A 17028-nucleotide genomic window follows, 5' to 3' on the forward strand; every position below is an offset into this window, starting at 1 on the left:
GACTCTCAACCACTGCGCCACCAGGGAAGCCCCTTTTTTTTTTTTTTTTTTTTTTTTTAATAAAAAAGGGCATGCATCATCAAAAAATCTAAAAACAATAAATGCTGGAGAGGATGTGGAGAGAAGGGAACACTCTTGCCCTGCTGGTGGGAATGTAAATTGATACAGCCATTATGGAGAACAGTATGGATGTTCCTTAAAAAACTACAAATAGAACTACCATACAACCCAGCAATCCCACTACTGGGCATATACCCTGAGAAAACCATAATTCAAAAAGAGTCATGTACCAAAATGTTCATTGCAGCTCTATTACAATAGCCAGGACATGGAAGCAACCTAAGTGTCCATCAACAGATGAATGGATAAAGAAGATGTGGCACATATATACAATGGAATATTACTCAGCCATAAAAAGAAATGAAACTGAGTTATTTGTAATGAGGTGGATAGACCTGGAGTCTGTCATACAGAGTGAAGTAAGTCAGAAGGAGAAAAACAAATACCGTATGCTAACACATATATATGGAATCTAAGAAAAAAAAATGTCATGAAGAGATTAGTGGTAGGACGGGAAAAAATAAATAAATAAATAAATAAATAAATAAATAAAAGGGCATGAAATGTTTTATGTAGTAGCCAAGAAGAACAAATTAACTCACTGAGTGAGTTTACACTGAATGCAAAATAGTATATGGTACTTAATTCTGCAACCATTTTAAAAAATCGAACCTCATGCTAGTGGTAAGGTTTTTTATTCTTAGCTGGTGCCATTAAAGAATGACAAATGAGGGCTTCCCTGGAGGCGCAGTGGTTGAGAATCCGCCTGCCGATGCAGGGGACACGGGTTCGTGCCCCGGTCCGGGAAGATCCCACATGCCGCGGACCGTCTGGGCCCGTGAGCCATGGCCGCTGAGCCTGCGCGTCCGGAGCCTGTGCTCCGCAACGGGAGAGGCCACAACAGTGAGAGGCCCGCGTACCACAAAAAAAAAAAAAAAAAAAAAAGAATGACAAATGAGATTTCTCTCTGTGTGAGAAAATTATCTCAGGTAATTCAAAGAGAGTGAAGTCACAGGCATGGTACAAACCAGTGCATGAGTCAGATTATACCAAGTTCTTTTTATTGGTTCTGGGTGGTAATTTATTAGAGCCAGAGTTATCAGAGGGCATAAGGGATGTCACATCAGGATGACTGTGGCAGTACGGTGCTCCTATTAAAACTGATCAGGGGACTTCCCTGGAGATCCAGTGGTTAAGACTCAGCACTCCCACTGCAAGGGGCGTGGGTTCGATCCCTGGGCTGGGAACCGAATGCTGCAAGGCGCGGTCAAAAACAAACAAACAAACAAACAAACTGATCAGTGTGCGGAGTCACAACACAAGGAAGGCGGGAACTGCGAAGTGGGTTACGGATTGATACTGATGAGCCTTTTGGGTTAGGGCTGCCAAACACTCCAGTTTTCTTCTCTTTAAAATGTCTTTCAGTCAACCACACTGCACTTGTTTATTCAGGAATGGCTCAGTATGCTGGAGAACCCCGAGGTACTAAATAAAGTAAACCACAGCCTAGGCAAGGAGCTCCCATTTTTGTTGATTAAATTCAATTTCAAGATGGTTGTCATTTCAGATCAGATCAAGCTAGTGTAGGAATTGAAACAATACTGGAAAAGCTCAAGTAAACAAAAGCCCTCCTCAAAACAGCTTAGGTTTGGAGGAAATGATTTTATTTTATCTTAAACATGTGACTAAGTTAAAGGTTGATTTTCTAAGATACGGACCATGCAAATGTACTGTTAGCTGATTCATAGATACTAGTAGTTCTAACCCTATCAGACTCAATGCCTCCTTTCTGTAACAAATATCTTGTAACAACTCCTTACTGTCCTGCTGCAACACAAGTCAGAGATACTATAACCTATCTACACACAGACTCTGAAAAATTATACTGTGAGTACTAGAGTAGTCAAATTCATAGAGTCAGAAAGTAGAATGGTAGTTGCCAGAGGGGTAGGGGAAGGAGGGAAAGGAGAGTTATTTAATGGGTATAGAGTTTCAGTTTTGCAAACGAAAGGAGTTTCATGGATGGATGGTGGTGATGGTTGCACAATAATGTGAGTGTATTTAATATCACTGAACTGCATACTTAAACGTAGCTAAGATGGTAAATTTCTTTTACCACAATTAAAAAAAAAATCATTATGTTGACCTACTTGTAATGTACAAGAGAAATAAAGGGAAAGTAATTCATTTTGAAATAATACAAATAACAAAAAGTTAATGCCTGGCCACAGCTATGTTAGAAAACATAAGGAGTTGCTTAGAAGCTGGCTATCCACGGAATCATCATGATGTGAGTGGTACAGATTCGGTCTGAAATGTGCGTTTCCAGAGCAGTGACGCTGAGGATGGCATTTACCAAGTGGTGAAGGACTCGCAGGAAGTTCACAAAACAAAGCACAATTTTCTCTCGATGTATGTGGGAATTGCATTTTGGGTAAATTCAGCATATTTAGAATCATGCAAAGATACATTGTGTTTATATGTAAAACAAGTTGGATCCTTGGATAATTATGAGCAGATTTTTCACTTACATACTGGGTTGTGAAGGACACAGGATAAGTCTTTGTGGTTTGAGACTGTTCCTAGAACTGCAGGACATCTCCCATCCCCGGCCCCTGTTCACCAAATACCAGTAGGGCCCCACAGTCATTGTGACAACCAAAAGTCCCCCCAAATTTCATCATGCCTCTTCTGGACAGCCACTGACAAATGCTGACCATCCTTTGTGCCCCAGACCCAGTCATGCTCTCACTGATGTTGTCTCAAGATTTCTCATTCCACTATGATTTCCTCCTTCTTGGAGCTCATAATTCTCTTTTCTCTTATCGATCATAAGTAATAAAATGGCTTTTAAGAGCATTGCCCAAATAGCTGAAAACCAAATAATAGAGAATCTTAAATAAACGCTCTCCTTTCTACTTTTATAAAAGGTGACCAACAAGCCAATATCAGATATTGGTTCTAAAAATTAATTCTTGGTGCACGTTGCCAAGGGACTCCTCACCACTGGCCTTTGGGCAAGTGCAGTGACCTGAAGTACCTCCAGTCATTTAAGGAAGATTAAATCAAATTCAAAATGGGTCTGAGTTAACACAAACTTTTATTGTTGTCTCTTCACTTAAAAAAAAAAAATCATAATTCTCAAGAATGCAAATGCCCTGAAGTCTGGCCTTCTCCATTTTCTTGTTACTCACAGTGCCTCCCATGTAGCCTTGAACCCAGAAAGCACTCAATAAATATTTGTGAAAATGATTAGAATTTGCCCGTGTAAGATATTTATAGTCACTACCAATATTAAATTAATCAAAACACCCTAGCTTCAATTCCTCCAAATAGATGAAACTTTAATGTAGGATTCACTTTCAAGTACCTCATCATCTTACAATCAGTGAAGACAAACATGAGTCAGTTGTGATGCAGATCAAAACTCTTCATGCAGGTATTCTTCCAGTGATCTCATTGCAGATAAAAGGAACTAACCCAAAATCTGCAGATTAATTATGCCAGATAGCCTCACATCATCACTTATTCATTCCCAGGATAAAACTATTTCTCCTGGGCCCTACAAGAAACAAGTTTGGCTAAGGCAAGCAACTCCCAATTATAGTGATATCTTTGCTGTGGAAAAAAATAAATAAACCTGTAATTAAATTTTGCAGGTGCAACAATCCCGCCACTGCGAGCCATGGAGGAAACCTGTGAAATTATCCTGAGCAATTTTCCCTAGTGTAATTTGGAAATTAGCCCACCTGGAGACATAAACCCACAATTTCCTCTGCCATTGTCTTATCATGTTTATCTTGTCTTAAACGCTGAGACTCCTGTTGCAAAAAGAAACAGGTTTGAACACTGAAATCTCAGCAACAGAGTCAAATATTTCAGAACTTTGAATTCCAGGCCCAATGACTTTCTTGGTGGCTTTAAAGATCAGAAAAGCCAACCGAAAGTACTGCAGGGCATAACTAACCTGCCGGAAAAGCCTTGCCGATTGTGGCAACTTGGATGCGCGTGCAGACTTGAAACACTAAGTGCTTTGCCAAGGCCTGCCTTCCTCGGAAACCACACGCGCCGTGTCCTGAAGAACTAGGTGTGCGTGCGATCAGGGCTCAGGAAACACTTGTTACCACCAAATTCTGTGACCACCCCCCTGAGCAGGACCACTTGTAACTTTCCGTGTCTCCAGTGGCGGAGGGAGGGGCCTGATCTCAACACCAGAGGGAAGCCAGAAATGGTGTGGTCTGTTTTGTTTCTCCAAGTGCCTGTCTGTTGTGACTTGGGGAAATGGACTTTTTAGCCTCAGGCTCACCATCTGTAAGAGGAGAGTCTTTATTTGCAAAAGTGCTTTAGGATCTTCAAAGGGAAGACTCAACCATTAAGAAAACATTTGTTTGTTTTTTAGGCTGTGCTGGTCATACCTCATCGTGGGCCCCAAATCTCAGGGAGTTTGGAGCCCTTGGAAATGTGAGAATTTATCGTCTCTCCCTTAGACCCTCCCCAAAGCCTCACTGAACACACCTATTTTGGGGTCACTGGAGCTCCTAAAACAGAGCCAAGTGTTGAGGCTCTAGTGTCAGCCATGGCAATATATGGAATCACCCTGCTCTTGGCGTGGCGTGGGTTGAATGCTTTTACTTCATAAAAATACTAACGCATAAAATACCTACAGAAGTGCACCCTCCATGTGTGCCTTGACTCTCATACACCTGTCCTCCCTTTGGACATCCTCACTTTCAGGAAGCCTTACTAACACTGCCCCTCCCCCCTCTCCCTTTTATACACTTCTTGAGCATTCTGCCTACATCAAAGCACTTATCGCCATATTGTAATTGTGTGTTTGTTGTCCTTTGAGCCATTTGACTATGAATTCCTTGAAGGCAAGAGATTGTATTGTTTATTGCCCTTTCACCTGTGGTTAGTACAATGCATAGCCCATGGTAAGAATTCAGTATACGATTTGTTAAGTGGACGAATGGATACATACCTGTGTAGACCTATATTAAGATTTTAATGTATTTTTGCCATTTTCTTAAATTGTTTTTGAGCTTTCAAGAGTTACAGAGGCCCCTGGTAACCATTTCAAATAATTCAGAAGTATATTAAGAGGAAAAAATGAATCTCCTTTCGTCTCTTCTCATCCATCCCACTCCATTCCTCCAGTGAAAACCACTGTTAAAGATTTTTCGTTGCATTTATAAACATATATTTAATATAGCAACAAAAATATTTTAAGAAACACAACAGGGTTATATTTCAGGTATTGTTCTGTGTATTGCTTTTTTTCTACCTAATACATAAACTATCTCATTCTTGTTTATTTTTAAACTCAGAATATTTCTTTGTTCAGGTATTTATCTTCTTATTTGTTCATTATAAAAATGTTCAGTATACTTGCTTGAAAAGTCAAACAGTTCAGAAAGTATAAAATGTAAAGTAAAACTGTCTTTATCCTTTCGGCCATTCCATACCGCAGAGGCAAACACTTGTAATTGTGCTTAGTTTTACTACTTTTGGTGGTTATCCCAACAACTCCAAATTACTTCTTGATTTCTCAACATTAGATAGTATCTATCAACTCTTTGACAAGAAAGTTGAGGAATTTAGTGCTTTCACTCCATCTCATTCCCCCTTCCACCTCCTGATTTTCTTTCTGTCCTTGTGTTTAGTTATTTTAGTGGTTATATTGATTACATTATAAACTCCTTAAAATTCTGTCTTGCTGCTTGAACCTTAGACAGCAAGTACTGCTATTCTGCTGGTGCTTGGCAGATGTTAGAGCATCTGTACTTTCCTCCCCCTCCACTCCTTCAAATTTCTCTCACCTACACCATTGCTGTCAAGGTCTATGATGTTTATATCTGGGCTTTAATGGTTTCCATTTCTCCTGTACTCTGCTTTTGGCATCCAGAAATTAAATGAGATTTTTTTGTCTGTTTATAACACCTATCTTGTTGTTAGAGTTGTTAAAAACCAGTTCTTCTTAGGATATCTTTTTCATTATTTGATGGGCCTTGGGGAGGTAGCAGAGATAAATACTTGGCCTGCCATCTTGAACTGGGCTCTTTTGCTTCTTTTGAATGCAATTGTTTCTTTCAGATAAATTCATTAGCATCTCTTAACTCTAATTGCCCGTAAGTACAATTGTGTATGTGATTTGAATTGTGTTAGAAAGAATTTAAGGATTTGGAAAGATGTCAGTCAAGATTATTATTTCCATGCCATCACTGTACTCACCACAGCTTTTCCTATTTATGTCTACTTTGCTTCCTAATAAGCAATAACAGCTAAGTTCTTCTATAAATAATGATGCATTTTTCCTCTTCCATAAATCACTTGGACAGACTTTGGTAGCATCATGTTGTTTATAAAAGACCTGAACTGGCTTTAATGAAAGCATAGTTACACTAAAATTAAAACTCTATTGAGAATTCCCTGGTGGTCCTGTGGTTAGGACTCCAGGCTTCCACTGCATGGGGCACAGATTAGATCCCTGGTTGGGGAACTAAGATCTGGCATAGTGCAGCCAAAAAACAAAACAAACAAACAAAACCAAAACAAAACAAAAACTCTACCAAGGAATTGAAATGTTTGTATCACAAACTATTGTCACCATTTTTTCTTATGTCTGTCTAGTTGATTTACTATTGTGTTAGTTTCAGGTGTACAGCACAGTGATTCAGTTATACCTGTGTGTGTGTGTGTATTTCTTTTCAGATTCTCTTCCCTCATAAGTTATTACAAAATATTGAGTATAGTTCCCTGTGCTATACAGTAGTTCCTTTTTGGTTATCTATTTTATATAGAGTAGTGTGTATATGTTAATCCCAACTTCCTAATTTATCCCTCCCCCTACCCCTATGAAGAACTTCTGAAGCTGCATCTTATTAATTTGGGGGGAAGGGGGCTGCACTGTGCAGCTTGCAGGATCTTAGTTCCCTGGCTAGAGATCGAACCTGGGCCCCAGCAGTGAAAAAAAAAAGTCCTAACCACTGGACTGCCAGGGAATTCCCAATTTTTTTTTTTTAATTTGAACCTAGCAAAGTGCATGCCATGTATTTGGTGTTCGACTATGTTTGTTGAACTTAATTGAACCGATTCAGTAGATTCTCCACTGCAGACTTCTGGCCTCTATGCCATGCAAATAGCAAGACTTCACCCATTTCTTCCTTAGGTCACTGTATGAAGGAGCCCTAGAAATGACTGACAAATTCCCTTTTAATCATAATTATACATGACTTCTCTTCCCCTTCTTAGTATGCCAATATTAAATGCAACAGGGAAACTGATTTCAATCACAATGGATGCCTTACCGTTCCAGTTCATCAAATTACACACACACCACTTCTGTGGAGGTTATCCAGTGTAATTCTTAGTTCTGGGGAGCATGAACAGAGTGCCAATTACTCAAGAAGTGCTCATTAGGAATTAGAAAGCAAATATAATTACCACATGCCAATTGCATAGGAAATAAGAATGCTTTTACAAAGCCAGGCTTATTTTATGTGTCCCCTATAGCTCCCACAGGATCTGTTCTTACTTGTTTTTTTTTGTTTTTTTTTTTCACTCCACCAAATACTGAATACATATGGAAGACAAAGAAATAGGAAATAAGAAACATACTAGACCACAAACTCCTTATTTGTCTTATTCCATTGTACCTCCAGCACTGAGCCGTGCACACTGTAGGTGCTCTAAATGTACCATTGGATTTTTTAAATACCTATAGTAGAAATATAGTAGAAAGGAAGTTAATTTTTTTACAGTGTGAGCTTTTTCATGCCATCACAAAGAAAAAAAAAAAAAAGCATCCAAAGTCCTGAATATACGCTAGGGTGGCATTTAAATTTATAAAAAGTTTTAGAGTTGGAAATTACTTTTTTTTAATATGAACTTATTTATTTATTTTATTTTTTGGCTGCGTTGTGTCTTCGTTGCTGTGCGCAGGCTTTCTCTAGTTGCGGCGAGCGGGGGCTACTCTTTGTTGCAATGTGTGGGTTTCTCATTGCATGGCTTCTCTTTGTTGCAGAGGACAGGCTCCAGGCATGCGGGCTTGGTAGTTGTGGATCGCAGGCTCTAGAGCACAGGCTCAGTAGCTGCGGGGCACGGGCTTAGTTCCTCCGTGGCATGTGGGGATCCTGGACCAGGGCTCGAACCCGTGTCCTCTGCATTGGCAGGCAGATTCTTAACCACTGCGCCACCAGGGAAGTCCCTAGAGTTGGAAATTACTTTAATGATTAACAATCTACTCCCCCCCCACCAAATTTCACAGTGGGTATGGATAAGGCTCAGTGTGACAATGTGACTACAAGGCCCAAAAGCCCCTTTCCTAGGTTTATGCTCTACAATCTCCACTTGGCTATAGTCACCCTGTAGGCAAAGACACCATCAAACATTACTCTTGTATCTGCCCTGGACCTCACCTATATTTACTCCCAGTTCGTCTCCAAAAATGTCTCACACACTTGGCAATCACAAGCTGTTTGGTGATAGATAATTGTTTTATTTTTTGGCATGAACTTAGGAACTAATTAAATTGGACAACTGTTTTGCAAATGACTATAGAGAAAACCAAACTGTACATTTGTCTTCAATAACTATTGTCTGGAGTGTCCAACCTGATTTACATAAAGTTTACTTAGGGTTTTCTGTACTGCTTCCTCTAGGAAGCTTAATTTTCTTCTTCAAATTTAGTTGTGTTCTACTTAAGATAGAAATATTATATAGAAATATTTTGGAAAAGAGATTTTCCCATAAATTACATGCAAAAACCAGAAGTTATTTCCCATCATCAAAATTTCATATTCCCAATGATACAAATGAACTTATTTACAAAACAGAAACAGACTCATGGACATAGAAAACAAACTTATGGTTACCAAAGGAGACTAGGGGGGAGAAGGATAAATTAGGAGTTTAGGATTAACATATACATGCCACTATATATATATATATATATATATATATATATATTTTTTTTTTTTTTTTTTTTTTTTTTTTTTTTTTTTGCAGCACGCGGGCCTCTCACTGTTGTGGCCTTTCCCGTTGCGGAGCACAGGCTCCGGACGCGCAGGCTCAGCGGCCATGGCTCACGGGCCCAGCCGCTCCGCGGCATGTGGGATCTTCCCGGACCAGGGCACGAACCCATGTCCCCTGCATCAGCAGGCGGACTCTCAACCACTGTGCCACCAGGGAAGCCCCATGCTACTATATATTAAATAGATAAACAACAAGGAACTACTGTATAGCACAGGGAACTCTAATATCTTGTAATAACCTGTAACAGAAAAGAATCTGAAAAATGAATATATATATTATATACTGAATATAATGTGTGTGTGTGTATATATATACTGAATCACTTTGCTGTACACCTGAAACTAACACAACATTGTAAATCAACTATACTTCAATTAAAAAAAAAGGTGAGCAAGACAAAAGAAACTTCATATTCCCATTCTTTATTATCATGCGAAAACATTCAGTAATGATGAAATAGTCCAGAAATGGCCAAACCATAGCCTGAGAACAATAGGTAGGCACCTAAGTGCTTTGTTTTTCACTATTAAGCTGAAAGGAGAAAAGCTAAGCAGGGGCCCAACAAGAGAAATTGCTTTGGTTTTCTCCTTCAAGCTTAAGAGTCAAAACAAAGCACTTAGTTGCCTACCTATTGTTCTCAGGCGCTAGTTTGGCCATTTCTGAACTATTTCATCATTGGTGCTTAGGTCTCTGGACAAGGGGAGGAGCGTTGTTTATCCTTTGAGTCACCGGAGGAAGTGTAGGACAATAAAGAAAATGTGAGCTGCCCCCATTTTTCCCTCTCCTCCTCTATCCGGCTGTCTGGAGATGCCTGCCAACAGTAACTTGGTCCTCAATGATTCTCTCTGAAGCAGATAAGTTCCATTTATAGCAAGACTTTCTGTGTTTTTGAGAGTTCCGGCTCCACCTGGCCAATGCCAAGTGGGTGACTTGCGAGGAGAGGTGATTCATTCAGTCAACAAATTAGTACTGAGCACCCACCATATGCCAAGCCTGGTTCTAGGTTCTGGGAATCAACAGCGAGTAGGGCAGGCAGAGTTCTGCCCTCTTTCTGGTGGGGGAGATGAACAAGAAACACGTGAATATATAATGTACTGTCAGGTGTCAATTGTATTCAGTGCAACAAGCAAAAACAAAGCAAGGTTGGTGGATAGAGATGAAGGGAAACAGCTAGGGGTGGGCGGGGCTTGCTGCTGGAAAGGAAGGAGGCTGGGGTGCCCCGTGGCTGCAGGTCTCAATGAGCAGTGATTTCGGAATGAACCTGGCACCTTAATCATTTAATCAGATCTACATTTTAGTAAGGACAAGGCACACTATGATAACCAACACTGCAGGACAAACAGTGGCTGGGAACAGGCCTTTGTTTTCTGCAGTTGAGGGTGTGATTTATTACTATGGTTATTACTACAACGATTGTTCTTACCACTGTTGGCTTAGAGTAGAGATCAGCTAACTGTAGCCCACTTGCCAAATCCAGCCCACTGTCTGTTTTTAATGTCTGTTTTATATGGCCATGGGCTAAGTTTTTTGTTTTGTTTTTTTTTACATTTTTAAATGCCTGGGACAAATTTTAAAAATATATTTTGTGATGTGCAAATGATGTGAGATGCAAATTTCAGCAGTCATAAATAAAGTTTTATTGGAACATAGCCATGCTCATTTTTTAGGTATTGTCCATGTCTGCTTTTATGCTACAACAGTAGAACTGAACATTGTGATGAGACTGTATCACCAAGCCTAAAGTCTTTGTGATTTGGCCCTGTAAGAAAGTCTGCTGACCTCTGGTTAAGAGTATGGGCTCAGCAAGGAACTGACTATAACGTTTATGGTATATGCTAAAAAATAGAACACTATAACCATGAAAAGGAATGAGATAAATATCTATTGCCACAGGAAGATGTCTGTGATATGTTAAGTAAAACAGACTGAAACAATTTGAGTGCAATACATTTGGGTTCTCCAGTAGTCCTTGGTCTGTTTTGTTCACTGTTGTATCCTCAGTACCTAGAACCTTGTGATCCATGGAACACTCCCAGTAAATATTTGTTGAATGAAAAAATGAATGAATATAATGCAACATCTAGGGAGCTACAAAAGAAAAGATTTATAACTTTGGCTACATAAAAACTTAAAAAATAAATAAATTTTTTGCATGGTGAGACCACCATGAGCAGTCAACAGACTACTGGTAAACCTCTAAAAAAGCACCAAGAGTCTATTCCTTATTGAACTCCTACAAATCCATAAGAATATCAACAACCCAATAGAAAAGTTGATGAAGAATATTAACAGGCAATTCCCAGAAAAGGAAACAGCAAATCGATGATCAAGCTACTTATAAGAGAAAAACAAATTTAACTAAAAATTTCCATCTTATCTCTCAGCTAATTAAGACACATTGTACTAGTGGAATTGTAAACTGGCAAAGCTTTCTAGGGAGTTCAATTTGACATATCTAACCAAAATTTAAAGTGCATATCCTCTTTGACCTATTGACTCTAATTCTAGAAAGTCATCCTGTAGAAAGTCACATTTGAAATGATACAATTACACATTTTTTTTAAATTGCAGCATTGTTTGCAATCCCCAAATATTGGAAATAACCCATCAATAGGAGAAATAAATGAATGTTCAGGCTAAATAATTAGGCAGCTTTTCATGTACAGATATGGCAGGATCTCTAAGTTATATTAAGGGAAAAGATATAAAGAACATGTATAGAGTGATACCAGTTGTTTAAAAAAAGAAAAGAAAAGGATTTATATGGAGTTCCTTGCATAGACTATCTTTAGAAAAATACAGAAGTGGTAACAGTGGTTGCCTTTGGAAAGGGGAACTGTTTGGCTGGGGAACAGGAAGGAAGGAAGCCTCACTTTTACTTCATACCTTTTGATCCTTTTATATCATATTTAATAAATGTAATTAACATTGAAATATGAATTTAATTTTGAAAAAATAGCAAATATACATAGGAAAATCTGAAAGAATGTATACAATTAACATTATAGGGAACTTTCACTTTTGAATATATATTTCTATAATGTTTAATAGTGGATAGATAGTAATAGTGGATAGTAATTTAAAAAATAAGTCATAATGAAGATATAAGACAGCAAAAGTGAGTATGGGCTTCTATTTATTCAAGTACTAAATCATAAATATGTAAATCATATTCAGAGTATATTCATATACTCTGAATATGATTTACATATCATCTAAAATATGTAATTTGGCTCCATGTGACTTTATTCTATGCAAGTGGGTACTATCTAATGCATTCTGCTTTACATTATAGGAATTCACAAGCACTTGGCCATTGATAAATTGAATTAAAATGGATAAAATTTCTTTCATCTGATCCTATTATGTCTCAATCTTTGGCACAACAAAGATACAGTGAGGTCACCAGTGAGTCACGTCAGCTATTATTTTGATTACATGACATTTTCTTAACAGTTGTTTTAGGAAATTTAGAAATATCCTTTCTGTTTAAGAAAAGTTGTCGGACTTCTCAGTCTAACAAAATACAAAATCAGCTCATAAGGATGCAGGGGTAAGATTATGATAATCTCCATAATGGTATCTACTTTCTCACAGTACAGGACAACATGCTGCCCAGTTTCCCTCCAAATGAATGTCAGGCTTTCCTCAATTTTGAGTTTAGCTTGTTTTTTACATCCTCGAGTTGACATGAATCCAAAGATCAAAGAGCAAGTCCTATACAGTGGCCTCTCTGTATTTTCCAGATGTCAGGTGGGTCTGGTGCCAGCCCAGAAGGTTGAGATCATTCCTGGTCTGGAAGACCAGGATTCTGAAGCAATATTGGGATTGGAGGGAGAGCTATAATGGGCCATCAATATCCTGGAAATATCCTAGGACGGAAATTTCTTGGAGTGGATCTACCTACGTTGTCCAATAAAGTAGCCACTAGCTTTGAAATATGGCTAGCATAGATTGAGATGTGCTGTAAGTGTAAAATACATGTGAGGACTTAAGGCCAGAAAAAGAGCCCCAGCACCCATATGGGAAGAGCTAGGCCTCTTTCCATGGTGTCTGTGTGGAGTTCTGAAGTTGGGAAAGAGCTTGGTGAGGATGCACTGTGTGTGTGTGTGTTCATTAATGACCAGTGAGAGACTAGTTTGTGTTCATAAGCTCTCTCGGTATTTGCAGAGTGACCACTATTTACCCACCACTCAGCTAGTAGTTTGAAAATAAGCCCTGGGGGAGGGTAGGGTATCCCCTTTCCTTATCTGCCCAGAATACTTTTCTTTAACATACTCATCCCTGTGAACACGGGAGCAGACACAGAGCCCAGGATGGGCCAATCATGGTACACTTGCCACAGTGATTGGTCCGGGGATGGGCATGTGACCCAGGTCCAACCAATCAGGAGGCTTCTCCAGGAGGTTTCTGTAGAAGCTGAAGAAACCCTTATCACTTCTCACTTGTTAGGAGCTGTCCGTTTGTGACTTGGAAGTGGCCAGCAGTCACGTTCCCAGCCAAGCAGGGAAACGTGAAGGCATAAAGTTCAATGGAAAGCCTTGTGAGTTGCAGAGAGGCCTGACTGTGTATGAGTCACAAGCCAGTCCTGGGCCCATTCATGCATGAGGTCAGCTTCACCATTCTTGTGGTTTGGTTACAGGAGCCAGAGCTTCACTTTTCATCTTTCAAGTTAATTCACTATGTGTTTCTATCACTTGCAATAAAAATAAAACTGACAAATTAGATTTATGGAAAAACAAGACATGGGTGCTGCCCTCAGAGAACTTATGATTCATATGGAAAGATAGGGACAGTACAGAAGAAAATACAAAATATACTTAAGCATTATGTTGTACTTACTGCACATCTACCTGTGCAGTGGCTAAATCTATTATCAAATGTATGAAAAATGTGCTAGAGTAGACAGTTGAGTGGTTTAGAACAATGGCCATTGTTTCGTTTCCCACAGGACTCAGAAGTTTCTAGCCCTTGTTTTAAACAATTTCACATTCTGAAAAATAGTAGAATGAAGTGGAAAGAACACAGGCTTCAGAGCCAGACCTGGGATGAAATCTGGGTTTGCCACTTCTCAGCTACATGATGAGGTCAGTTTTGATGTCTTCATCTGGAAATACCACCCTGACTCAAAATGCTTAGGACAATATAGGAACCTGCTTTCCAACCTGCTAAGTCTGGAGGGAGGTAGGGTAACTTCGAGGCTAGTGAATCCAGTGGCTCAATCATGTCATCATGGGATCTGGTTCTTCAGTCCCTCCACCTTGTCATTTCAGGTCACAAGATGATGCACTTATTCCAGGCATCACATCCAAGAAACATCAAATCCAGGGATTCTGTCTTTTCCAATGCCCCTTTAGGAGTTTGAATGAAAGCTTTCTCAGAACATCCAACCCAGGACTTCCCTGGTGGCGCAGTGATTAAGAATCCACCTGCCAAGGCAGAGGACATGGGATCGAGCCCTTGTCCGGGAAGATCCCACATGCCGCGGAGCAACTAAGTCCGTGCGCCACAACTACTGAGCCCGCACGTCACAACTACTGAAGCCCTCTTGCCTAGAGCCTGTGGTCCGCAGCAAGAGAAGCCACCGCAGTGAGGAGCCTGCAACGAAGAGCAGCCCCTACTCACTGCAACTAGAAAAAGCCCACGTGCATCAACGAAGACCCACCGCAGCCAAAGATAAATAAATAAATTTATTTTTTAAAAAATACAAAAAGAACTTCTAACCCCAGCCCACCTGCCCTCTCATCTCATTAGCCAGAAGAGAGTCACATGTCAAGCCCCAAGCCAATCACTGACAAAGGGAACAACCCTACCTCTGATTGTTTTAAATTAATCAGGACTTAAACTTGAAATGTGGGCTAGGATTGCCTTCCTCTGAAGCATGTAAGGGGTGGGGTGAGGAGGTGTGTTATATTCTCAACACAATTGAGGCTTCTGATCTAACTGCAAACCATCAGCAGAACTGGTAAATACTCTTGAGTGTCTGGTCCAAGGCTCCCCTCCCCTGAGCCCGTGTCGGGGGGGAGATAGACAGGGACAGGAAGGCTTGGAAGGGAGGCACACCTATGGGAGGCTACATCACAATCAAAGGCTCCGACTAGACCCCTGGCTGCGGGACTGGAGCTGAGAGAGGACAGGATGGCAACAGAGAGATGGGGCTCAGACCTGGGGCTCAGCATTTGAGTCTTGCACCCTGGGCCAGCCAATTGGCCATGTGAGGACATTGTGAAGAGTGAAGGGTTAATAACAGTTAGCACTGAGAACTTTACTATATGCCAGGCATCCTGTTAAGCACTTTTCAAGGATGATCTTGTTTAACCCTCACAAAACCTCTATGTGGTTTTATTACCATCTACATTTTACAGAAACTGAAGCTTGAAGGAATTAAATAACTGGAGCAAAGGCACACAGATGTGAGCAATGGCGCCATGCTTTGAACTCAGTAATGTGATCCCAGAGCCCTTGTTCTTAAGCACTGAGTTGTCCTGGTTTAGGAAGGATGGTGATGAGCCTGCTGTTTCTACCATTCCTTCAACCATCCATTCAACAAATATCTGTGAAGCGCCCACTAAGTACCTCACAGGAGACAGAGCAGTGAGCATGGTCCCTGCCCTCAGGGAGTTTAGTTTTCAACATATAATCTTTAGTGTTTATAGGACATCTAATTGGAGGTGCCCTGAGTCAGAAAACTGAGAGCAGGATAGAGTCTGAGCTGGAGACACAGCTTTGGAAATGTAGTTAGGCCATAGCCAAGACAACAGAAGATGACTGTATGACAAATACTGCATGGTATCATTTATATGTGGAATCTTAAAAAAAGTCAAATTCATAGAAACAAAGAGTAGAAAAGTGGTTGCCAGGTGCCAGGGCGCTGGGAAAATAGGGAGAGGTTGGTAAAAGAGGACAAACTTTCAGCTCTAAGATGAATAAGGTCTGAGCATCTAATATAGAACATGATGATATAGTTGATAACACTGTATTGTATAATTGAAATTTGCTAAGAGAGAAAAATGTTCTCATCAAACAAACAAAAGGTAAATATGTGAGGTGATAGATGTGTAAATTAGCTTGACGGTGGGGATTCTTTCATAATGTATATGTGTAACAAAACATCAAATCGTCACATTAAATCACACTATAAATGTATAAAATTTTATTTGTCATTTATACCTCAATAAAGCTGAAATAAAAAGATTGTGATTAAAAAAAATTCTGAAGTGACAAGTGATTAAGGAAAGCCCTAGAAAAGCCATTTAAGTGCTGTTCTGGTATTTTAAATTATATTCTTTAAAAAAAATCAATATTCATATATTATTAGCACCAAGTTTCTGAAATCTTCAAGGAAAACAAGTCATATAAAGTCTTTCAGACCTTAAATAAACTTGAATAAAGTTATCAAAGACATGGCAACAATGCTTTCAAAATACCTTGGTCATTCTAGTAGTTACTATTAATGAGCTACCTTTTGGCCATTCCCCTTCTTTCTTGCTAACAGAACCCCAATTTTATTCTGATATCTGGTGGCCATCAGATATCAAGGGAGGTTGGGCCCCTCCCTGACCCGAAAGGACCAATCTTGACTGGTTTAAGCCCAGCAGGGTGATTCCATCCCCTTGACAGTTCAGATACAGGTACACAAGGCAATTCTGGACAGTGAGATATGATGAGATGTTTCCTGGGGGAATGTTATACGCGCCTGCTGATAAATAGTTACATAGGAAGAAACAGCCCCTTTTCCCACTTCATGTAGTCATTCTACATGTGATACCCGGATCTGTGGCAGCCTTCTTGTGACCACGAGGGGAGCTGATCTGAGAAGGCAGAACTGAAAGGAGGCAAAGCTTTTGTTGTTGAGTTGCTGAATTAGCAAACCCCGGAACCACCCAACCTCTGTCCTTCTTAAGTGACAATACATTCTTCTTACTTAGAAATGTA

The sequence above is a fragment of the Physeter macrocephalus genome, chromosome 19 (genome assembly GCF_002837175.3).
Source record: "Physeter macrocephalus isolate SW-GA chromosome 19, ASM283717v5, whole genome shotgun sequence".
Taxonomy (NCBI): Eukaryota; Metazoa; Chordata; class Mammalia; order Artiodactyla; family Physeteridae; genus Physeter; species Physeter macrocephalus.